At 39.3% G+C, this 24,272-nt stretch overlaps 1 protein-coding gene across 3 annotated transcripts in view; it reads left to right on the plus strand.

Moving 5' to 3' along the window:
- grin2ab (glutamate receptor, ionotropic, N-methyl D-aspartate 2A, b) overlaps positions 1-24,272 on the plus strand; it is a 136,196-nt gene that overhangs the window by 35,494 nt on the left and 76,430 nt on the right. The window lies entirely within an intron of this gene.

The raw sequence follows: 24,272 nt of genomic DNA on the forward strand, positions 1-24,272 counted from the left end.
TGTATTGGGACCATAGACAGAAGATATGAGCACTTGTGCTGTAAAGATCCTCTTTACTGGGCTTTTTCTATCAAACATGGTGCTAATTATTTTTTGTCTCTGATTTATTGAAATATTGATGTTGATGAGATTTTTTTTTTACAAAATTACAAGCTTTTTCAAGCTGTATAGTTCTATTATTGAAAATGAGGAGCTAATGTTCGCGAAAATAACATTGAAATAAAATCCAGTTTAACGTGTGGTTTGAGGTGAATCCTCTGAATCTTGCTGAAGGAAAAATATTCCGACTTCAAAAGATGTGCTTTTAACTTAACACTGCAGTAGTCCTATACCCTGGTCCTCAGGGACCGCTGTCTTGCACGCTTTTGATGAGTCCAGACGACAGCATAGCTGGTTCATATGATTCTATTACCTCCTTTGCATTCCTGCAATTCCTGTAGTAGCTGCTTAATCACCTGTTCATTTAATCCAGATGTAAAGCAGCAGGGAAACACCTAAAATATGCAGGGCAGTGGGCCCTGAGGAACAGGGTTGGGGATCACTTCTCTATGGATTCTCCTACCAGTCTGTACTTTCTCACATTTAGATCATCAAACCAAATTTTAGATCTACCATAACTGATTGACACCTGCTGGTTTGCAACCAGCTTCTTACTATGACCAATTTTTATGCATGTGGTAGATGACAGCCAGCTGGTGAGAGAAAAAGTAACTCTTAGCCTCAAAACGTTTGGCCTGGCTTAAGGGAGGATACCACTTATAGCTAATGGGAGAGCATAAAACACATTTTATGTCAAAACGAGTAGAGCAGGGAATCAATAGTCAGACTATTAAGTAACTACAGGAGTCATTTGTGATCACTATTTACTTATTTATTTATTTTATTTTATTATGCTTCATGTGTCTCTTGATTTTCCATTGGGGATACATATTTTTTTTATTGAATTTGAAATAAATTGAATTAAAAATTATAAGGAAAGAACAAATTATCTTTTACAGACAATTAGCTGTAGCAACATTGTTTTTGTGTTTTATTATTTTGATAAAAATGTTGAGATAAGATGTTTGACGACAGATGGTATGTCAGCATCAAAATGTCCCTTACAAATAACCAGTGTTGGGACTTTTTAGGCCAAACCACATTTTTCTTGAGATAAGGTTATATCTATATTTTACCATCATGGAGAAAACAAAAACTGTTATGTTAAAAAAAAGCATGATCACTGGCTAATATAAGTGTCTAACATATTTATGTGTTTTATATATATTGAAGCCACTTATGTAAAGTATTCTTTGTGATGACAGCAGTGAATGACCATCAATCAGAGTTACATTGCTGGTCAGAACTGGAGCAAGATGCAGATAGAAAAAAATATGACTATGATGAGGTACAAGCCTGAACACAATCAAAAAGGAAAAGATTAAACTGTCTTTTTTTGCTTAACTCTTTTTAAATGTTTCTACGATGAATAAGTAGCCAGATGGATGTAAAGTAAGCAAATGGATTCTGTAGACAATAAATCCACACACTGGAGTGTCTTTGTAGAGTCAGGGGAAGATGTTTTATAGAACACACAGCATTCTCAAGTGTATAACTTTTATTTTAGCAGACAATCATGTGTTGTTAAAAAGCTTTTTATGTCGCAACTAAAGCTGAGCAATGCAAGACCAAACCAGGAGGTGGATTTAGCTGTATTATGTCATTGCTTAGCTGGTCACCAGATAGATTTCTTTGTTTTAATAAAAGCAAATAAAGATGTACTTTATTATTGGGGCTTTATTTTAGTCGATACTCAGCACAGAGTTAAGGGTGCACATATCTCTCTCTTATTTGAATTTTCCCCATGGCACTGACTGTAGAGCTTGCTGACTGACAGACAAACTGAAGAAGCTTTGATAGAAACACAACTGGTTGTTTAGCTTTTAAATCTCTCAGGGCACAAAAGACAAAACACAGGAACCAATGACTGTTGCAATACAGCAAGCAGTCTTTTGAAGTTGAAACTGACTGGGGATCGGGCAGTGTGTGTGCGTGTGTGTGTATTTTGTGAGAAAAGATAAAAAGCAAAACAGAAAGTGGGGGAGAGAGGTGGGAGTGAGTTTGAAGGTTTGGAGACCTCAGTGGCAACTTGAAGGTCAGTGGCTTAAACTTCCTACTGAGAACAATGTCAAAAAAACTAAATAAAAGATCTCTGTCTTGTCCTTAATCTGTGCTGTCAGTATGTCATTAAACAAGGTACTTAACCCCCTACTGCTCTAATTGAACTGCTCCGTGGCCAAAAGTACAAGCATATGGTCTTTTTTTGGCAGCTTGCAGTTGAGAGGCGCCACTGTTTGTGGCCGGTAACTAACCAGCCTGCACAAAGGTTCCTGTGGGCGCTGTCCTGGAAATAAAAGCATGTTTTATGTCTGGTTTAAAGTAAGGGCCAACTTACTAAAATCAGCCAACTACCAGAGAGGTGATGAGTCACAGTTAGAGAATAAATCATCAAATAGACATTATAAGCTTTTCTCTTGGTTCCATAGGAGATTCACTTAAAGAGAAAAATGTGTGAGGGGATAATGACCATCTGGTCTTTAACTGGATTTAAGTGGAAAATATATAGTGGTGTCATGGTTATGACGTATGGTAAGTTTTTTATTTTATTTTATTTTTTTAAGAAAGACATCAACTTTTTGAATACAGCAGTAGTTTATGTTTTTCTGTTCTCAAACAGTATTAAAAGGAATCCCAGGAGCTCATTATCTTGTGAATAGAGAAACCCTCGAATCTCCTCTCCCAGCTAGGTTTAGCTGTAACAAAAATTTTTAAATGGAAAAATTTGTCTGATTTCTGATTGTGATTTTTTATTAAGTTAAATACACCTTTAATCAGAAACAGTTGGGGAAGTTTTCTTGAAAAATTGCTGAAGAAATGAATCATTATTCAGAGCTGTGGCCTTTATTTTTCTGCAAATTGTTTGATTAAAACATTGAATAAACTCATTAGATGTAATAACGTATCACAGTCTCTGTGCCAAACACAAGCTCAGTTACAGAGGCTGTGAGGGTTTTCAGTCAGGTTGCCACATGTGTCGTGTTTGACACTCAAACTGTGATGGCGACAGCATCACAATGAACAATGTCTCAGCGCTTTTCAGCAGCTCTATTAGCTCTATTAGCAGCCCTACTAATTTCACAGCATCAAACACATTTAGGCATTAGTGTTGTGAAAACTTACACAACATAACAGCCTCACACCAACAAAAATAATTTGCTCTGAAGATAAAATGCTTCAATATATTATGTCTCGGCTGCATAAATGTTGCTTTTATACCTGCTTTCTGCTCTGATAAGATCAGTAGTATGAGGAGACAGAACTTCAGTAATTTGCTTTTATTATTGTGGACTAACAAAAAATCAAGACATTGTTAGGAGCCTGATACTCTCCACAGCCATATTCAATTAAGATTCTTTCAAATGAATTTTATACTTAAGCAGCATCAATTCATTCTCTTCCCAAGGTACATTTAGCATTTGAGCTGAGTTTAGTAATTTTCTAGACAGGTTTCTTCACAGAGAGCACAATATCTGCAATGAAAAATGATGCTGCCCAGAAAGTAGATTTACGATTCAGTTTAAGATTCAAGCAAGCGGCTCAGTGCTCTAAAATAATGGACATACAGCACACGGAGGCGGGCAGAACAAGTGTGAAATACTTGGTGTTAAAGCAGCGTTAAGCTGCCAAAGTGCAAACTTAACTGTCATGATTATGACATATTTCAAGGAAAGGCTTTCTCCAGTTGTCATTTTTATCAGCCATTCAGCAAGCCTTAGACTCATCACTGTGAATCACATAAACAGAAACAGACACTGCTGGTTCCCCCTGAAAACTGATAAATACTGTGGAGAAAGAACATTACTCAAGAAAGCTTTTATTTAAAAAACATATTTGTAATAAAAGAAGTAAGCTCCTTTAAATTCTTTTTTTTGTTTAGTCTTATGTTTTTATGCAGAATTTGAACAAATTTAGTTAGAAATGCATATCAGTATTTTTTTATTTGTTTTGTTATTGTAGTTTTACACAGGATAAGCTACCTCACCTAACGTAACAATAACTTTGGTTATACTTTATTATGTTTATGCTAGGGGTGAGTGATACAGCCACAAAACTGATATGTTCATGATATATTTCTGTGATAGCTTAAACATGATATGTCATATTCCTGCTCCAAGTTCCTGCCTTTTCTTTTATTCTCTTTATATATATATATATATATATATATATATATATATATATATATATATATATATATATATATATATATATATATATATATATATATATATATATACATCAGCAACCTGAAAAGGGTCAGTTGTTGCTTCATTTTCATTGCTTTACCAATAAGGCTGTTTCATAATTTTCTCAAAGAAATATCTGATTCAGGATACAGTAATAAGCACCTTCAATTCTGACTTCCACTGATTTGTTTAAATGTTTATGAGTTAGAAGACATGACTAGCTCCAGCTAGCTAGCTTGCTGTCTCTCTCTGTTTCTTTATCATATCATTGCACCTCAACCAGATGCTGTCAAAATGGACAGAAAATATTTCTTCTGTCTCATAAAAGTCTGACCCTGAACCTTTTAACAACAATTCAGTCAAACACAAAGAACATAAATGTATCTGAAGGAAGGCAATGCTTTGCAGATTTACAAGGAATTATGTTTTATGAAGCAAACTGTGGTCTTAACACATCTCTGAAGGCTTACCAGGACTGCTGTCTTCATTTCCACACATTCATCAGCAGGAGAGCTTTTACTCTTTGATCTGACTTCTTGCAGCGTCGAGCTTTCACTCTCATCAAGTGAAACACTGTTTTGCGTTTTAGTGCATAACAGTGAGGAATTGTATACAGAGGTCTGGATGATGTGCTTTTACATTTGCTTCAGGGACTCAATGTGGTATGGAGAAGAAAAATAAGCACGTGAAAACCCTAGAGATGAGCTAGATTAGCTGGGAATTCTGTTCTTACATTGCCACGAGACCACTCTGGGAACTAAGACATGTTGTTGGCTTTGCCCCATCCCCATATATGCTCGCTCTTCCTCTGCCAGCACTCTTATTCTCTTCTCTTTACTTCCCAGTTCTTAGTGTGTGTGTGTTGGGGTGGGAGGGGGGAGGGAGAGGGGTCACAGTATGTAGCATAAGAACACTAACATGCTGAAATGGAGGGTCGTTAATTAAACATGAATGTTCTTTCTGCTTTGCTCTACCTCTACGGCAGGATGCTACTCTCAGTGTCTGCATAGTTGGATGTGTGTGTATGTAGGGGTGTGTGTGGTTTGGAGAAGCTGTGTGTCCCAGCTCAGGATGTCCCATATTGGTAGGGCCATTTGCCGAGGTTTTCTGCTGAACTACTTTAATAATTTACACCTGGTCTCCTCACCTGCTGTCACTCGCTGAAGACACACTGCTGCGTCATTCACTCCAAAACTCCTTTAATGCTTTCACCTCTAGTTTATTCTCCTCTGCTACCTTTTATGTCTTACTATTCTCGCTCTCTCTCTCTCGCTCTTCCTCTGTCTCTGCCTCTCTCCAGGTATTGTCTTTCAATTGTCTTAACCTCCTGGCTTATTTTATTTGTGGCTGTTATTCTCAGGTAGATCTGCAAGTCATAGTTTTAGAAAATCTCCCTAGCTATTAAATTTTATGAGGTGAGATCGAATGATGTTTCTCTTGACTTGATTTATGAGAAAAATACAGTTAGGAGCTAGAATGATCCAGTTAGTGTAGTGACAATAAAGAAGAACAGACTCCAGCCCTCGATTCTGATTCTGGTTGTCATTCTCTAGCTGCGTTTTCATCACAGGTCTTGAGATCTAACCCCTTCTAGCTCAGCTAAGGAGCAGAGCAAACGGAACTGGTAGCATGTCTGAGATCATTCTGTTTCCACAGAAAAATGTGTTAAATTTGCAAAGGTCCTCAACAACACAATACAAATTCTGATTTTTACTAAGAAATGACTGAACCTCCATATTCACAGCTAACATCTGGAAGGACAAACACAGCCTGGTTTCTCTGCAAAGTGGCAGCTGTAAACAGTTGCTGTTCAGTATTTGTTTCTTCTCAGTCTAACACTGTTGTCCAACAACTTGAGCCCTGCCTTGATTAAATGTCTAGAAAATATACTTTCTTACACCTAGCTATTACTGCGTGCATTATAGGCCACATATGGAAACATTATTCCAATATATTCACACTGAAAAGCTTTCCATCTGCACTGGAGGGAACATCTCTCCAGTGCATTAGTGTCAAACTAATGGGTGCCTGACTAGTTAGAAAGCATCACTTACAACACTCTTCAAAGTTAATGGGGCACCTGGTAAAAATATGAACAAAGCCAATATGTTCAACTATAGCAAGTTACATTTTTGGTATCACTTTATTTAAAGGGGTGTGCAAAAGGCTGTCATGAACATGAAGGATTGTCAATAAGTGTTGTCATAAAGTGTCATTTGGTAAATAATGGCACTTTAAAAAAAAAAAAGTTTTATTGGCTCTATTGGGCTTTATTTGATAGTGAAAGATGGTAATGACAGACGGGGTAATGACAGGACAGGAATCGAACCTGCGACAGCCGAGTCGAGGGCTAAGGCCTCCATATTTGGACTGTGCTAAACCCCCACGTCACAACATCCCATAGTCACATTTTTAAAGCAAAGTTGCACGAATAGTCCATTGAAAGTTCCAATTTGGTAAATAATAGCACTTCTATTGCTAAGTTTCATTAAGAGCAAAAGGGTCAACTTTGCATTAATATTATCATTATTTAATTATTTACCAAATAACACTTCATGGCAGTAGTCCTAAACATTTATGAAGATTCTTCATGTTCATGACAAGTGTTATGTCATGTTTATGAATGTATCATGTCAGTCTTATGCACACCACTTCAAATAACGTGTTACCAAATTTTCTATAAAAAAAAAAAAAAACAGGTAAAGGGGATGTTAAAAGTATTCATCCCGTGAATGTTTTATCCTATTTATTTTACAAATCAACAAGTTAAAAATAAAATAAAATAAAAAAGTGTAACAAAAAATAATTACGTAAATATTTACTCCCTTTAAAGTAACTCACCTACTTGACAGACTCCAGCCCTTGGAACCCTATGGCCACAAGCACCGGCCGGTTGGTGCTAGTGGTCTCACAATGAGAGAAATGGAGGTCCGTCCAGCACCAGCAATGATGGTGCTAGAGGCGTTAGTCCTGTAATCAGTGGGTTGCTGGTTTGACTTAGTCGTTGTGTCCTTGGGCAAGGCATTTTTCCCGCTTTTCCCACTGGTGGCGGACAGTGGTCCAGTGGTGCCGCTGCATGGTAGCCTCACTTCTATAAGACAGCTTAGGTTACAATGTAGCTTACCACCATCAGCGTGTGAGTGAATGACTGAACATAGAGTAAAGCACTTCACACTATGTTCAGTTATTCAACCATTCACACACACATTCACATGCTGAGAGTGGTAAGCTGCATTTTAGCCACTGCAGTTGGACAGAACCATTTCATAATGTACTTCTCTAAGTTGATCAGAATTTCTATGAACATAATTTTTTTTTCAATAACATTCAGTCTAGCTGGTCTAAGCATATTTTTGACAAAGGGTGACAATTTCTCCTAGCCATTCTTCAGAATGGGAAAGACAAGATATTCAAACGAGGATGATATTTTCTTTATTTCCAGTTGGAAGACATCTGTAAGAAAATCATTATTTTCCTAATTTGCCCATATTTTTGGTTAGAACCATTATTAAAAGTGTATAATGATTTGACAAGCAAGGCTAGATGACAATCCATTTTTAACTTTTGCAACAAAAGTTATAGAAATTTCTAAAGTTTGAGAATACCAATTAAAAGTTGGGTTACCAAATCTCCCAAATTTTACTGAATGGCTGAGCATTGTGTACCTCATCTTCAGAAAGTGAAAAGACCTATGCCTTGGAGACCAGGAGCAGTAAAAATATATTCATCATGATCCCAGAAACATAATATGTATTAGAAACTATGAATCCAGAAACCACAGGCTCAAGTATAACCAGAGATGGATGTATTTGACAAGTGTGAATATGCAGGGGAAGCAGAAGACAAGATTAACTATAACAAACTAGCTAACATACAAAAGATTAAATGCAGCAGTAAACCTAATTCAACATGGCCTCTCGAAGCACAGCCGTAAAAAAAACAAACACAAACAAAACAGAGATGCAGAAACAACAAAAAGAAAAAAAAATCCATAAACATCCAGCTGTATTTGCCATTGTCAAAGAAACTGAGTCTCTGCTGACAGCAATACAATTTTGACTTGCTATTTTTATACCAGCTTTGTTATACAATGCTTAGAAAAAGTATTCAACCTCTGGCCCCTGGGATTATTTTCACCCTTGTACATAACAATCATGATAAACAAAAGGTGTTTTTTTTAACCCTCCCTCCACCTTTACTAAAAACTACAAAATGCCCATTTAATGTCAAAATTCAATCTTATTTGTTCAAAATAACCCTATTTGAATGAGCGTATTTAAGATAAAATAGGTGATTATTAAAATAAATTCACCCCCTTCAAGTCAGTATTTAGCAGATGCATGTTTGGCTGCAGTACAGAGTCTGTGTGGACAGGTTCCAGTCAGGCTTGTATGTGTGGACAGTTCAGTGTTAAGAAATGAGTTTTCCATTTTTTCTTTTCAAAACTTTTTAAGCTTTGTCAGGCTGTGTAGGAATCGGCAATGAATAGTCCTGTTCAAGTCCTGCCACAAACTGTATCTATTTGAGATCTGGGGTTTGACTGGGCCATCCAGAACATTCGTCTTGTTGTCTTTCATCCTTCTGTGTAGCTGCAGCTTCAGGTCATCGTTTTTCTGGAAAACAAATGTTTTCAGAAGACATGGTTCTCTTGCAGATGGAAACAAATTAACATCCCTTTATGTTGCTACATTCATTTCACCTTCTAACTTGACAAGCTTTCAAAGACTTGTCCACAATGCTGCCATGACATGGCTTCACAGTGGATGGTGTGTTTGAGATGATGCGCAGTGTGCAAACACTGCACATGTTGATACTCCACTCGAGTAACAACATGACTTTCCTTCACCAGAGACTTCCTCACTACTTTGCTGTGAAGCTTTGACTGGTGAATAACCCTGTATCAGTTGTTCTCTGGAAGGTCTCTCTAACTCAGCTTTTGAAGCTTGTAGTCATGGTAACTTAGCGTCCACTCTAAGTATTCTTTATGAGTTTGTGGGGATGACCTGATCTTGGCAGATGAACTCATGGATCATATTCATTCCATGTCTTGATAGATTGAACTGAACTTTAAGGAATGTTCCTTTTTGTATATATGCCCTGTCTTGTATTTTTAATGTTCTCACTGATTTTTTGGGAGTGTTCTTTTGTCTTTGTGCTTTAATTGTATCCGGGAATAATTATTAACTAGTTGGACCCTCCAGATTCAGGTGTCTTTATATTACAATCACTTGAGACACACTCACTGCATTCAGGTGATCTCCATTTGTAGAGAAAAGTTTTTTCTTTTGACATTAGAGACATTTTATTCATTTTTTTTTAAACAAAGCCACATTTGTTTAAAAATCATAACGGATTTGTAAAAGCAAAAATGGTTAAAACATCCAAGACAGTCAGTACTTTATCCCATACACCCCCCATATGCGAGGCGGAGGATTAAACTTCCATTGAGTTTCTCGCTGGAGTAGATGATCCTCGATCTTTTGCTGGTTCCATCCTTCCAGAGCCTTCCGCAGTTCATGACGAGCACCAACAAAGTTCGTCCCATTGTCCGAACGTATCAGTTGGGGTGTCCCACGGCGAGCCATGAATCGCTGAAGAGCGTTGATAAATGATTCTGTGTCCAAGCTGTGTGCCACCTCCAAGTGGACAGCTCTGGTAGTTAGGCAAGTGAATAGACATCCATATCTCTTCACCTCACTCCGTCCTCTTTTGATGGTGATGGGTCCAAAGTAATCAATTCCGACGTGAGCGAAAGGCGGCTTACATGGAGTCACACGATCAATGGGCAAATCAGCCATGTACTGAGTACTGATTGGAGCCTTTTGTCTTTTGCAAGGTACACACTGTGCTAGGACTTGCTTCACAGATGCGCGGCCTCTGACAATCCAAAAGAATTGTCTGATATCAGCAAGCACCCTTTCAACTCCAGAATGACCTGTGAGCTTGTGAAAATGCCAAATGATAAGTTTGGTAATATGGTGGTTTTGAGGCAAAATTGCAGGGTGTTTTGCCGCTTCAGTTATTGGAGCATTGGTAAGTCTTCCTCCGACACGGAGTAATCCATCACTGAGTCGTACAGGAGCTAATTTCTTGATGCTTTCTCCTTTCATTGGACCAGTCAAGTGGGTGCGCTGAGCGTATTCAATGATGGAAATCTCTGCCAGTTTCATTTCATTTGGTGTTATTGGATCACTTAGCTTGAGTTCATACTTCTTCAGAAGGATATTCTTAGCTCGTAGGATCAGTACAATAGCTCGTTTGAGTTTGTACCAGGAGGAATACCTCTGAATGAAACAGTCAATTGCTGATTGAATGGTGAGCTTAGAAGACATTGCATATGTCTGACTTGACTTCTTTACCTCTGCTTCCGGAGGTAAGCTTCCTAGATCAGGCTGGCAAGGCCATAATTCTTCTTCTTGCCACAGGAAGGCAGGGCCTTTGAGCCAACGCTCACTGTTTGTAAGTTCCTCAGCAGACAGTCCCCTTGAAACATCATCTGCAGGGTTTAGTTCTGTGCAAACAGAACTAAACCCTGCAAGGCTTGTGAGACTTCACGGATTTGTGAAACTCTATTTGCAACAAAGGTTTGGTACCGTTTCTCTTCGTTTCTGATGTAATGTAGGACAATAGTGCTGTCTGTCCAGAAGACAGAATCTAGAAGGGGTAGCTCAAAGCTTTGATGGATTTGTTGATCAAGCTGTACTGCTACTACAGCGGCTGCCAGTTCTAATCTTGGAATAGTGCTTGGTTTAACAGGAGCCAACCTATTCCTAGAGAGAACGATATTACAGTAGATGTTATCGTTGCTTACAACCCTAAGGTAGCTAACAGCACCATAACCTAACTCTGAAGCATCACAGAAGTGATGAAGTTGCATGGTGACTGAAGCTGCAGTGAAACCTTCAGGTCTGAGACATCGGGGCACCCGCAGTCTGCAGAGTTTTGGTAGGTCATCTAACCACCGGCCCCATTGCTCAGCAATGTCATTTGGGATAGCTTCATCCCAACTTAGCTTCAAGCGACATAGCGCCTGGAACAGTGCCTTTCCCCGTAAAATGAATGGGCCAACTAACCCCAGGGGATCATAAACTGAGCTTATTGTGCTTAGCATGCCTCTTTTTGTGTTGGGTTTGTTCCTGACCTTGATGATGAAGGTGATGCAGTCATCTGCTATGTCCCAAAACACTCCCAGAGCTCTCTCCAAAGACAAATCTCCATCCAGGTCCAACAATGGTAGTTGATTTGCATGCTCCTCAGGCGGGATAGACTGTAGAACCTCAGTTGAATTGCTAGTCCATTTTGTCAGGCGAAACCCACCATGCATGAGTAGGTCGATCAGCTGTGCCGCTAGACGGATGGCCTGTTGAGGTGAGTCTGAGGATTTCAGGCAATCATCTACGTAGAAGTTTCTTTCTACAGTGGAGATGGTATCTGCATCGTACAGATGTGCGTGATCTGATGCACACTTCTTTAATGCAAAACTTGCTGCACTTGGAGACCACACTCCACCAAAAAGGTGGGATGTCATCCGGTAAGTAACTACCTCATTATTAGGATTGTGGTCCTTCCACCAGAGGAATCTTAGCACATCTCTGTGTTCTGGAGTTACATGTATCTGATTGAACATGCCCTCAATGTCTGCCATTACAGCAACTGGACCTTGTCGGAAACGGATCAACACGTTTATTAATTTGTTTGTTAGATCTGGGCCCTGATGGACGACATCATTGAGAGATACTCCGTCATACTTTGCTGCGCAGTCAAAAACAACTCGCACCTTTTCAGGCTTGCGAGGATGAGTCACTGCGTGATGTGGGAGGTACCAAACTTTGCCCTCATTGTGATCAGGCGACAAAGCTGGGACTTCTTCTGCATATCCTTTATCAATAGTTGACTTCATTGCTTTAACATACTTGTCTTTCAGGTTTGGGTCCTTTGTTAATCTGCGTTCCAGTAGTTGTAGTCTCCGTGTCGCTAAGTTGATATTGTTAGGCAGTGTCACTGCTTTGTTCTTAAAAGGTATGTCTAAGGTATAATGTGAGCCATCTTTGGTAACTGAGTTTTCCCACAGTTTAATCACCTTGTGGTCATTTATTGACAGATTGTTCTCTGAAGCAGGGTCGTCAATTTTCCAAAACCTTTCCACCTGTGTTTGTAGATTTTGATCTGACTTGAGGAAGTAAGTCTTAACCTTCCTAACTTCTTTGTGATCAATGGGACCATTGATGGCCCAGCCGAGTACTGTTCTGCTAGCGTAAGGGTCATCATCACCTCCTACGCGGTACTCTTCAGCTCTAAGGAGACGAGGAGCATCTTGTCCAATGACAAGGTGCACATCGTTGGACTTGATGCTGGGAATAGGGATATCTGCTAGGTGATCCCATCTGGCTGCCTCGTCTGGTGTCGCAAGACAGCTAAGTCCAATGTTTAATTTCTTAAGTGTTCTCACACCATTAAGTGTGTAGGTGCTGCCATCATGCAGAGAGTCAATCTCAAGATCCACACTTTGAGTGAATATGCCTTCTTGGCTTCCTCCTACCGTGTCAAGGTCTAATCTTGCAGGCTTGCCTTTGACCTTTAGCTTCTTGGTCAGCTCTTCTGACACTAAACTGGTATTGGCGCCAGGATCGAGTAATGCATATGTAACAGAACTGATGTTTGTAGCTTTACCCCTAACGACCACAGGAACTATAGGTAAACAAACTTTACCATTTGCAGCTCCAGCGAATCCACATGTGACATTAGGTGATCTGCTAGGTTGCGTTCTTTGGGTAGTTTTAGTGTCATCAGTGCTGTCCTGGCCTGCTGCTGTCTCCTGTCTGTTAGTGTGGTTAGGATGCAGCCATTTGTTGTGTTTCTGTCCACAGCCAGGCACGTTGCACACCCAGTTGCGCGTGCAAATCTCAGCACTGTGCCCAATCTTGAAACAGTTTTGACACAGGTTTTTTTCTTGAACAAACGCCAGGCGCTCTGGCACCGTTAGTGATCGGAAGCCTGGGCACTGGTTTAAGAAATGCTGTTCTGAGCATTTAAGACATTTTAAATAAGCTGGCTGTTTGGTGCGTGCAGACTTACTTTCACAGACTGCAGCGGCTTTGACAGTGGTGGGGTAGCTTTGACGATGTTTCTTTGAGACTTTGGTAGGTGATGTAAAGTTGTTTGGTTTCTCATATTTCTTGAAGCCAATTAGCCCACCAAAGACTGGATCAGATCTCTTTTCAGCTTCTGTCTCCACAAAGTTCACGACGTCATTAAGTTTCGGTAGACGTCCTTCCGTAGTTTTTATTTAGCCACTTGGCCCTGAGATCTGATGGTAGCTTGCTAATTATCTCAAATAATGTGCGGCGGCCGCTGAGCTCTTCCTCACATTTCATTGCAGCAAGCGTGTCTTTACAGCCTCTCAGCAGGTCTGCGAAATCTCTGAGTTGCAGATTGTCTCTTATCTCTTTAAAGTTCAAAACCTTTTCAACCCAAGCTTGAGAAATGGAATGAGGATTTCCAAATCTTGATTTTAGTCGGTCTAGTGCTTCTTTGAAACCTGCGTTGGGATCAGAATTGTACAGACAGTGACTAATAGCATCTCGAGCCTTCCCTTCTGTGTACTGGTGCAGACGAGTTAACTTTTCTTCAGCAGAAATAGACTCTTTGTCCACCATAGTGGTGAAAAGCCTCATGAACTTCCAATACTGAAGGGGTTCACCGTCAAACTTGATTAGATCAGTTGGTGGGAGCCTGAGAGTGTCAACTTGTGCTTGATAATGCTGCCTTGAGAACTCTAGCAGTTGTGAAATCGAATCATCTGCCATCTGGAATGGCGAGGGTTGTTGTGTCGTAGGAATTTTGCCAATTTTCGGCGTAGAATGGAGATCTGCTGTGAAGGCTTGCATCTTTTGCTGATTGTGTTGCACCTGTGCATCCAGCTCAGCTTTGTGATGTAGTCGCTGAAGTTCCAACTCAAATTCCTCTTTGTTACGTCTAAGCAACAGCTCAAAGTTTTCCTTCTCTTTCTTTCTTAGGGCTTGGATTTTCTCTAGTTCTGCTGCTGCGGAATCTTCATCATTTATATCAGCTGGAGGCTCGCTGAACATGGCTTGTGTAGTAACATCTAGCTCATCATCAACATATGAATGCACACTAGCTCCATCTTCTTCTTTTTCTTGCAGCCAGGCTAGAGCTTCATGACGCACATCGTGAACGTTCATTATAATAAGTCTCTCATAAGCATCAGACTCTTCTCTGTCGATGTCATCAGTGAGCCGAGAATGATAACATTTATGTACCTCCTGAAGATGTGCAAGGGCTAAGTCGAGGCTCTCTAGCACTGACTTCAATTCTTCTGGCTTGTTTTCTCTAATTTTTTCGTTCGCTGACGTCATCATCTTAGTTACGGCTGCTTTAGCTTGTCCTCTCTTCCTCTTCAGCGCAGCAATGTCTGTTTCTCCCGCGGATTCTTTAGTTTCAGACATGATGCCGACGTGTTTAACTTTATGTTACAAAGAACATAAGGTAGTCGTTGTTTTTGTTGTTGTTATTTGTTTTATTGCCTCGTGCTTTACACGGACATGCCGGTTAAACTGTAAATAAAAAATAAAACAATACATCAATATTTAGTAACAACGAGAACTAATCTCCGACAGCTTACAACATTGATGTAACTCACCACGTTGGGCAACACTCATAAACGTCGATTAAATATCCGTTTGTAGTCAATAATACCGTTAGCTGCGGCTAACGGCGATCTCTGTGCCGTTACTTTTTCTGCCGTAAGTTTCTTCTCTCCCTTAACTGACGCGAAGCCACTACAGCGCCCTCTAACGGAACGGAGAAGGAGTGAATCCAACAAACATAATATTGCTTCTGAAGTTTGTAACAAATATAAGATGTGCAGCCTCACTACTTGCTTTGTTGTTTTTTTTGTGAAGATATTTTGGCTTTTCAGGCAGACTTCATCAACTTTCAGGCAGAGTTCATCAGCTTTCAGCTTGGACTGCTTTTTCTGAAAGAACAGTATCACTGCTCTTTAGTTCAGAGTGTGAAAAAGTTTCCGATTTATGCTTCTTAAACAAACTTTCATCAAACTGCGCCATTAATTTAAGAAACATCTATATTCACAAATGATCTGTCTGGAAGTAAACCATCTGAAATGTATTACCTAAATATGTGAAAATTGCAGATTCTGGCTTAGTGACCTTCAGATGCCTCTTTAAATAATTTGCCATACTCTGTGCTATTATCACTAAATCTGCAACATCAATAATCACTTGGGAAAGAATAGACACTCCTGCACATACTTCAAAATCTAACAGTAGGAATCTGTACATACATTCATAATTTGTCTGCTGAATAAATTCATCAAAACATTTAAAATGTTTTGTAAGTTACAGCTATCTGTTTTTCTCAGAGAAACCCCATATTACCGTAAAGCAGTACTTCTGAATTCCAGTCCTCTGACCCCTCTGTGCCTCTGACCCCTCTATTGCATAACAGCTCTTCCAAATTATTGCATAACCTCTTCAAGTACCGCAGAAGCCTGTTAAATCACTCACAGATTCAATCCTGGTGTGTGACAGAAAGGAAACAACTAAAGTATGCGGCAGCAGGTCTTGACGTCCGGAATTGAGAAACACTGCCGTGAAGAAAGGGCCTCATTAAATGCCAACATTGATTAGCAATATAAATATTTTACTCATCGCCCGTGAAGCCAATTTAATAAGTAGTGTGAGTCTTCTAATTCTTTATCCTATTGAAAGCATATTTTGCTTACCTGACAAAACTGCAATGGCTTGCTTTGCATCTCAATGTAGCTGTGAAGCAAACACTGACCTTACTGGCTGGTTAGAAATAACTCGATTAAGGACATCCATTGTCTGTTATTTCCAACAATTACAACTACTTGTTTCAGTTTGGGAAACACTGCCAAAGTACAGCAGTAGAGCACTCAGTGATGTTCTGCTGAAAGTCCCTGTCTCAGCATAAGTTCATTTGGGCAAACAAAAATTTCAATATTGTGGAAGCTTTTCCAGGCACCCAACAGTTTTATTTCTATCAGAATATGAACTATGTGGAGTATTTTCTCTTACAAAAATAAGAGAAAATACTCCTGTTATGGAGGTTTTATCACTTCTAATTATTTTGGAGTTTTGTACAAACGTTTTTAACTTCCCCTAATTAATTTGTGCTTGACTTTTAAGGAGCCAGACTTTACCAACAAAGCAGTTGTATTGCTTATTGTCTGTGTAGAGCCTGTTGCTCACTGGTTCTACAAAAAAACTGGATTGACTTTCCATAGCCAAAAACCAGCTCAGCCTCTCATCATTGTGTTCCCATAAACAGCTAAGTTAGTAAATATTTTATTAAAACATTTTATTTTATAATTTGTGAGAACTGCAGAACAATTTACAGAAAACACAAAATTCCTTGAAACATACTCCCTCAAACCTTAAGGATAATTTACTAATGCTGAAATATCAGGATTTATGAAGTCTTCTCCATCCTGACTGGTGATCTCTGTTCAGTACCTGAAAAAATAAGAGTTACACATTATTTCAAGGGATAACGAAAAAGATGTTAAAGGACTGAAAATATTTAAGAGTTGACTGAGAACAGGTGTTTCTGTGGAAGATCTTGCTTAGCAATGGAACCTGGTCTGGAAAAAATGTAGTAATATTTTGGAACGTTCTTGAATAATTGGTACAGCATTTATGAAAGTTTTTTGAAATCATTCTTTGGACTTTATTCATTTTCTGTTGTTTTTTTTTTCTTGTTCGACCTGTCATCAAACTGTGCAGGAAAACAGTATGTCCAGCAGATGAGCAGTTTTTGAAAGTCATGTCTGGGAAAAATATCCTTGTGGCATCTGTAGTTTTAATGTTTCATTTCTATATAAGTGTGACAGCTGTCCCTGCTGTCACAGGATAAGGTTTAATTGTTTTCTGTTTTTCTTTAATATTACTTTATATATTTGTTTGAATAGTTTAGACCTTTATTTTTAAATTTGTTTTCATTAATTTGACCAATTTAGTTAACTATATGTAGTGCACCCACTTAGTTAACTTTATTTGTCAGTTCTTTGTAACTTTTGTTAAATACACTAAACTTCTTTTGTTTGAGTTACCAGTTTCCCCTGGAGCTACAGATGGAATTAAGATGATTTCCAGCTGATGCCCACTGGCGGTCAACTTCCCAGTGGGCCATTCCATCTGCTCGCTAGGGGAGGGGGAAATTTAGTCTTTTACTTTAGTTTCATTATTTCTTTAATGTTTGTTTCTTTTGAAAGTTAGTTCAGTTCTAATATTTATTTAATTTAAAGATTTAGTAATGTTTTTCTGTATTTGTTTGTTTTTTGTGTGTGTGTTTAATTATCCCTTTTGTTTAGTAGTGGTTTGATCAGCCACTATTTAAGTTCTCTTCATGTTTTGTTAGTTAGGTCAGTTTTTTGTTTGAGTTCTTTGTGTTACTACCTGAGTTGTAGTATGTTATCTTGACCTCAGTTTTGGGCCTGATTTATCATTTTGAAATTATTTTTGGATTTTTTGTAATGAATTAATATTTATTTTGAACTTTATTCAATATCTCTCTGGCTTGTTTGTGGGAAATCCTCTCAATAAGTATTATGATATAAATAAGCGCTAGAATCATTTTCTCTACCACTTTTTGTAAATAGACTATGATCTCAACATTTCTATTTTTTTTAACAAAACAGAAACAACGCTAGACTGTGGTGAAATTTCAGTTTTATATTGGCCTGGAGTCAAATGAAAGTAGACCACCGTTATCTGGATAGCTGAAGGAAAACTCCTTCCAGTACTAGTTGCTGTCCAGCAGCTTGGTCTCCATGGTCCTGCCTGGCGGTGCTGCTGTGCAGCCTCAATGGCCTAAGCAGCTTTAAAACAGCAGAAATCACTCTGGCTCATCCCAGCCAGCTACCATTCTTACAACCAGTGGTGTTCATGAGGGAAAGAAAAAAAGTTGACCCTTTTTTACTCTTGGGTACAAATTGCCCTTTTCCAATACCAGTCAGAAAAAGTTCTGGCTTTCCCACTGCCCCTCTCACAGAGCATGACCTTCTCTGACTAGAGAGTCAAGCTGAAATTAAGACTTTTCCTTATTTACAGCCATATTCCTGAAAACTGGCTGAGCAAGGCACAATATATAATTTGTATTGGATTAATCCAATGTGTCACCTGTGACTATTGAGAGAAGTGATTTGACTCAACAAAATGCCAACATCAATTTGGGTTCCCTGAACTCAGTAGAGTTCAGGATAAGTAAATGAATGCTATCTTAAAAAAGGGGGAAAAAAATAATCTTCCAGAAGTCAGAATATGTCACCAGTTTAACATGTGTCTGCTACATCTGGTTCCAGTGATAACAGGAAAATAATGCTTCCTTCTTTTGAGTGACATTATGTGTGTTGTTGCAAAAAATGATTCTGCGGCTAAACAATGCTAAGTCACTCAAAATGACTTAGCATTGCATTACTCCGAGATAGGCTGAATGCTGTAGCTTTTCCGTTGTTTCGTTTTACCTGCAGGCCACTGATAAACTGACAAGAATGAAGAGATAGAGGTATGACTGCATGCTGATCCCGGTTAGTCAAGTTGGTGAAATAAATCTAAAAACTCATATTTTTTAAATTTTAGAAGGAGAAACTCAGACTTAAAATAAATCTAATGAAACTTACTTTCTTACAAAAACTGTTGGTTGATTATCAATTGCATTTCAAGATCCTTGTTTCGAACTGCAGAACTCTATATGGGCAGACACTGACTTCTGCATCCCTACGGCTCCATTAGGGTCCTGTGATCAAACCAAATGCAAGACAGAATTTGAAGGAGAAAGAACTTTCTCTTCTGTAGCTCCAGGATAGTGGTGATAAAATGGTTTTCATAAAGAGGAAGGAGGGGTGCTAATGAATAAAATCACAATAAGATTATAAAAATTGACTGCAAAACTTTACTCCAACTATTAAATTTCCCTTACCAAGGCCACAGACTTAATCTGTGGGGGGTGGGGGGATTGTTTATGTTTAGTCTATTGACCCACTGACAGTATGTTCAAGTTACAAAAATCTTTTTCTGGAAAATGCTGTCTGCAGAGTAAATTCCCTCATGTAACCATTTGTATCATTATTCATCTTCTCTGCCCATGCTGGCGCTGAGTCTCAGTTGTTTGCTCACTAAAAATGACTGCTGGAGATATCAATATCTGCTCAGCAAAGCTGCTGCAGCTGTTTAGTATACAGAGTGTTGATGTGCCCTGTTGGCAGCCTGTGCTGTGTGACTGAACAGAAGGATGCTGCTTTCATCACAAATGTATGTGACAGTGTCGCATACATTAGGAGAATTACTTTGACTTGACCTACTGTCCACAAATGCTTCTGCAGGACTTTTTTATAAAGGTGTGTGTACATAATACTTCACAAATCCCTCCAACATGTCATCACTCATCCCCGCTCAGCCTCAACATGCCACAGAAGTTAGCCTCCTTCAGAGCATTGATATATTTTCTCATCTTCTCCCCTGCATCACTGTCTTATGACCCCCTATCTCACAGCAACCCTCTGTGTTTTTTTTTTACTTGCTCCCTTTCATTTTGTCATATCTCAGTAGCCTTATTCCAGTTCCCCTCTTTCTTGTCATTGCTTCTGCTCTCCTCCTTCTCTCACGCCCCAGTTGGAGAGGACAATGCCATGGCAATGGCAGGATTGTGGTGTGGTGTATTTGTCTGTGTGATGTCACACTACAGCAGCTTGATAGTCGCTCTGTCTTTTTTCCTTTTAATCCCTTTGCTCATGGACCACTCTGCTATTTTAAGATTCTATAAACCTTTTCAAAGAAGCTTCAAGGGAAAAGCTTGTCCATGCACCATGTACCACACACTTGTCTTTTTGTGTGAACGATTCGATTTGTAGCAAAGGGAGTATTTCTGTATTTTTCCCCATGTGTCATATCAACTCATCCCAGAATTTTTGGTCCAGTATTTTGTAATTACTCCAAATCTGTTAAAATCTTAAGTTGTTTTTTAAATTGACTTGATTGTTGTCATCATTATTTTGATGACAGTCAAAATAAAATTTGGTTAGATTAGCCTTTTTTCTGTTCAGTCTTTTCTTAGTGATTCTAGTTTATGTTTCTTTTCTTGTCTAGCTATTCCTAGTTTATATATGTTTAGTTTGCTTCGATTAATTTCTTAGTGCCCTGTATGCTCTCCCCTGCTCCCTGTGCCACTTTATCTCTCTCTCTCTGTCTCTCTTTCTCTTATATATATTATATATATACCTGTGTGTGTGTGTGTGTGTGTGTGTGTGTGTGTGTGTGTGGGTATGTGTGTGTGGGGGTGTTCTTGTCACAGAGTTGCCTGTTGTAGATGAAATGTTGATCAGCTCGAACCTCGAACTTTAGCTTGCAACAGTATTTTCCTAGGAGAACACAAAAGTTACACTCCTCAGTGTGGAGTCGAGGGATGCTGATGAACAGGGGGCGATAGTGTTTCTATGGGGTAGGCTGTGTTCTGGCAGGTTTTCTCCATCATCCTTTCATGTTGATGTTTTTACAATGGTCTCATTTTCTTACCTGGCAAAAACCTAGCATCCCAATAGGGATGTGCAAACCTTTTATAGACACTGTATTTGCTGTTTCTGTTTGAGGTTTGCCTCTCCCCTGAGTGAAATGATGGTAAGACCCACTCCTGGCGGCAGGGCGGGCATTGGAGGGCATTCCCAACCCACAGAGTCAGCCATGCCCCCCTGGACTGGAAGCTGTTTGTTGTTTCGACCTCAGGACGGCCAACTTTTTGTTATTCATACAATATATTAATTTGGTACAGTAGGGGCTTTCTCACTTCCCATATCTCTGTCCTCTGTCACTGTTTTCAGCAGTTAAAACAGTTTAATCCGTTGTTAGCCGCCTTTAAACGCAACATTAGTGCTACGATGCACGCACTGGGTTTACACGTGCAACAGCGAGGGAGATATGCCACTGCTGTGCAGAGCTGCACAAATGTCAGTTAGAATCATGCAGCAAACCAGGAAAACGCAACTTGACACAGACCTCCTCCCCCCCCCCCCCCGCCCGCCTCCCACCCACCCACCATTGAACTAACCAACTGAGTTGGTTAGTTCAATGGTGTTCAAAACACATAATGTGTTGTTCAAAACAGGTAATGTTAGGTGAAAGATGACTAGCTAATAATACAGCACCTTAAGCTTGTTAACAAGTAGCCTGTAGACTATTGATGTTGTTGTCCACGTTCAGCTACGCAGATTCATTGTGCCTCTCCAAAATAAGTCGATACCCCACCTGTTAAACTCGTCTGGAGCCAGGGTAAGAGGACAATAAACCTGCTGGTAAATCTAGCGCTTTATTACTGCAACCTAATAATATATGAAGTCCTTTCATCATATTTTTAACAGTACACAGAGGAACAGTTCTCTCCTTCTCAGTGGTCTAGCATTTCTGAGTCACCATGGTATCTTTCCCAACTTAAAAAAACATGAGGTGAGATTGCCTCTGCACCTCCACCTGAATTCCATCAGGGGAGATGTGTGAAAAAGGAAAAATTACTGAACACAGTCAAGGTCATGACTGAAATACAGTTTCCTGACCTCAGTAAAAACTACACAGTATAACAAATACATTAAACATGCTAGCTTAGTGCTCGTCAGACATAACAAACACCCTGTAACATTTTTAGTTGCTGCGGGTGTATGAAAAAGACAATTTACAGTTGTCAACTCTTTTTAAACGCTATTTTTAAGTGTGAATTCACACAAACCCTGCTTAATTTGTTTTAATCAAACTGTAGTTCATCTGCCTAGACAATTAATTTTGTATGAATGAGTAACTCTAACACAGACCAAAAAAAAAAAAAAAACAATAATACACACACACACATATATATATATATATATATATAAATAATTCCCTTCTCACCCACCGCGGGTGGTTCTTATCCTCTGAGCTCGGGTCCTCTACCAGAGGCCTGGGAGCTTGAGGGTTCTGCGCAGTATCTTGGCTGTGCCAAGGACTGCACATTTCTGGACTGAGATGTCTGATGTTGTTCCTGGGATCTGTTGTAGCCACTGCTCCAGTTTGGGGGTTACTGCCCGAGGGCCCCGATGACCACAGGCACCACTGTGGTCTTCACCTTCCAGGCCCTCTCCAGTTCTTCCCTGAGGCCCTGGTATTTCTCCAGTTTCTCGTGCTCCTTTTTCCTGATGTTGCAATCACTTGGTATTGCTACATCTACCACAACGGCTTTCCTCTGATGTTTATCCACTACAACAATGTCTGGTTGGTTCGCCATTACCATTTTGTCTGTCTGGATCTGGAAGTCCCACAGGATCTTAGCTCTGGCGTTCTCTACCACCTTTGGGGGTGTTTCCCACTTTGATCTCGGGGTTTCCAGTCCATATTCTGCACAGATGTTTCTGTACACTATGCCTGCCACTTGGTTATGTCGCTCCATGTACGCTTTCCCTGCCAGTATCTTGCACCCTGCTGTGATGTGCTGGACTGTCTCAGGGGCCTCCTTGCACAACCTACACCTTGGGTCTTGTCTGGTGTGGTAGATCTGGGCCTCTATTGCTCTGGTGTTTAGGGCCTGTTCCTGGATATATATATATATATATATATATATATATATATATATATATATATATATATATATATATATATATATATATATATGGGCTGTATAATTATCGATTTGTCATCCGCGAGTATGTATACGTTAAATATAACAACTTCTTAAACCAATTTCAACAGTGAACTGAACTTGACTGCATTATTAGATAACTAGGATCAGTTAGAATGTATCTATGTATGGCTGGATTGATTTGACCTTTCTATTATTTCATATTTTTGTGAAGTCCCTTGAAATGACATGCGTTTTGAGTTGGCAATATATGTAGACATATTGAACTGAACTGAACTGTATTCCACTGCTTAAGATATGAGTATGTGAAATGAGCTTCCTCTTTATGGCCAAAGGATTCAGCCTTAGTGATGGGAGCTTTTTCATTCTTTGAAGTAGAGCTGCTGAGTCTTCCCGGATGCCCCTTGTATTCCTCCCTTTGTAGGTTTTCCAGCCACGTCCCACTGGGAGGAAACACCAGGGAAGACCTGGAACTCTGAGGGCCTGTGTGTTGGTTTTGGCCTGGGAACGGTTTAAGATCCCAAAGTTGTGAGCAGGAGTCTGACTTTGGGTCCCTCCTTGACCTGATTACACTTCTATCCTAATTTATGACATAGACTTATAGCATAGACATAGATTTATTGCAGCTGCTGCAAATTATTTTTGCTAATTTTTGTATAAATTAAATAATACTGAATTTCCTAATGGATCAAATTGGAAGGGCCTTTATTTTGAAGAACAAGGTGTGAGTTCAAGCTTTCAATACTATTAACTAATTTTAATAGTACATAAGTTGAGAAACACACATTTATACTGGAAGCAAAAGCGGGCATGTGTAAAATTGGCTTCAATATCAATATTTGGAGTAATCTTCAGATGTCCAGTCTACACAGCACAAACAGTTTTAAAAATATTGATTTTGGAAAGCCTATTGGTTTCTCTTATCTTACCAAATATGTACTTTGAAGATTGGACAAGTATCTATCTATCTATCTATCTATCTATCTATCTATCTATCTATCTATCTATCTATCTATCTATCTATCTATCTATCTATCTATCTATCTATCTATCTATCTATCTATCTATCTATCTATCTATCTATCTATCTATCTATCTATCTATCTATCTATCTATCTATCTATCTATCTATCTATCTATCCATCCATCCATCCATCCATCCATCCATCCATCCATCATCCATCCATCCATCCATCCATCCATCCATCCATCCATCCATCCATCCATCCATCCATCCATCCATCCATCCATCCATCCACCATCCATCCATCCATCTATCTATCTATCTATCTATTGATAGATAGATAGCATAACTGGAGTTCACATCACTTA

The sequence above is a fragment of the Poeciliopsis prolifica genome, unplaced genomic scaffold, assembly GCF_027474105.1.
Source record: "Poeciliopsis prolifica strain line A6 unplaced genomic scaffold, Auburn_PproV2 SCAFFOLD045, whole genome shotgun sequence".
Classification (NCBI taxonomy): domain Eukaryota; kingdom Metazoa; phylum Chordata; class Actinopteri; order Cyprinodontiformes; family Poeciliidae; genus Poeciliopsis; species Poeciliopsis prolifica.